The following is a 1909-nucleotide window of genomic DNA, read 5'->3' as shown; positions in this document are numbered from 1 at the left end:
ATAGCGTGACATCCTTACATTTCACAATGTATTTGAAGGATATTAAGTGTATTTATTAAAAGGGCTCACAGAACGTCAGTTATGTCGTTGTATTTTGCTTTTCTATTGACATTACATTACTTCCATCCAACTGTTACCACAAATCGTCAAAGTGTCGTAAAGCTGCGAGGTGAAAGGTCAGATTTTGGTATGCAGCGCGCATAGCGGAATCCTGTGCTGTTGGGAGCTGCTGTTATTCCGGAAAACTGCATCAATTCTCCAGGTAAGGGCGCCATTTCCGAGCTAGTCTCACGGCTGGGGCGATAGCCGATGTTGTTCTGTGTTGTTGTGTGAAGTTTTGGGTTAAAAGCGGCAGATTTTGTGCGTGAGAGGGATGTGTGGGTGAGATGGATGGTGATGATGCCGGACCGTTAGCCCGACATGCGGCCGCACCAGCCGACTCCGCCTTGTTTTCTGCACAGTCTGCACCATCCAGACATCTCCTCACTCAGCCAGACTCTTATTTTCATTCCTCGGCATCTCGTCAAGGTTTCCCGGGGCTGTGTGGCGGGTTTGTTGGCGGGGAGGGCAGGGGAAGGGCCGGGGAGGGCGGCGGAGCGGGACCGAACAGGCCTGCTCAGACTGGTAATTTATGGATGTCTGCCGCTCTGCGCGGGGCGGAACGAACACCCCGCACAAAAATCATGTTTTCTCGCATTTCCCCACCATATTGGACGGTAAGGGCGGCTGTGAGCCGGGAAAAACACGGGAAAACTGTGCAAAGTGTCGGGGACAAGGCGGGGCGGATATTCTGCTGTCTCCGTACGGATGTGTCTAGACGGGTTATTCATCATCGCCCGACTGTCATGTTTTCCCGGCGCAGAATCTCAGCCCGCCCGTCTGGGCACAAACTGGGCTGGAAACATGGAATATTTCACAAATCAGGCCCCCAGAAGCGGGAATCCTGGCTAGTTTGGCGTTAGAAACGGGCGAACAAAGGGGAAAGCTGCCCGGTCTGGGTGGGAAACCAGCGGGGCCCGGAGTGCCATTATCATACATTATGCAGCACTGATTGCAGAATTACAATGGGAGGTTTTTACATGGAAATCCGCACGTAGCGCCACTGCGCGAGCTCAGCCCTGCCCTGGTCTAACCGGGACGGTTCTTACAGATTCTAACTCATTTTCTCTCACCACATGGACAAGACGTTTCTGGAACATCCTGCCAAATGTTGTTGATTTAGAGATTACGCCAGAGGCTTAAAACGCGGAGTTAATCCAGTCATTATCTAATCACGATCTCCAGAGATTACGTTTGGCATCTTCATCTGAAACAAAAGCGCAGGCCATATGGGGGACGGTTACTAAACAAATGTTGTTTTTTGTCTGGACAAAAGATTGTGATTGTCACATGTGTGTCAAAAATAGAATGTTTGATTCTGAAAAAAAAAGGCTCTGATGTTTGATGAATTATTGTAATTAATTAGTTCTGACTTGAGTTTTCATCATTGTTCTCATCTAAAGAAGACATTTTCTGACATGTTTCTACCTTTTTGGAAGGCAGAAGATTTGCCAGACTCCTCAGAATCGGATTATCGGATGTCTGTCAGAAATAGTATCCTTGACTTGGATGTAGATAATTTGCTCAGTTCAGCCCCCGAGGCGGATCTCAACAACTAAACAAGAAAGTTCCTCTGATGTTCTTCAGCTGCAGCCTGCAAGCAAATAAGTTTTCTTTTTGGCAAAACAGAAAATTTGACTTTTCTCTGTAATCGTGGAATGTTGGTCATCAAAAATGTGAAATACTGAAAAAAAAGCAGCAGCTTACAACAATTTCAGCCTCATGTTTTGTAGTGAAGTCTCTGCTGATGACTTTATTCCATCTCAGTTTTTATCTGTATTTTGATGTGAGAGGAGACTTTCCCCGTGCT

General features: G+C 47.0%; 2 protein-coding genes and 1 long non-coding RNA gene across 3 annotated transcripts in view; 2 read left to right on the top strand and 1 right to left on the bottom strand.

The window, feature by feature from the left end:
• The window catches only part of LOC118413013, a 711153-nt gene that overhangs the window by 283568 nt on the left and 425676 nt on the right, over positions 1-1909 (bottom strand). The gene's annotated exons all lie outside the window — the stretch shown is intronic.
• Positions 1-1909, top strand: part of LOC118414515 — a 660232-nt gene that overhangs the window by 272054 nt on the left and 386269 nt on the right. The gene's annotated exons all lie outside the window — the stretch shown is intronic.
• Positions 79-1909, top strand: part of LOC118414483 (patellin-2-like) — a gene marked incomplete in the record, with an annotated part of 65157 nt that continues 63326 nt past the window's right edge. The window contains 1 exon segment of the mRNA XM_035818548.1: positions 79-262.

The sequence above is a fragment of the Branchiostoma floridae genome, chromosome 4 (genome assembly GCF_000003815.2).
Source record: "Branchiostoma floridae strain S238N-H82 chromosome 4, Bfl_VNyyK, whole genome shotgun sequence".
NCBI classification, from domain to species: Eukaryota; Metazoa; Chordata; class Leptocardii; order Amphioxiformes; family Branchiostomatidae; genus Branchiostoma; species Branchiostoma floridae.
The sequence above is the reverse complement of the archived record's forward strand: the minus strand, read 5'-3'. Positions and strand labels throughout refer to the sequence as shown.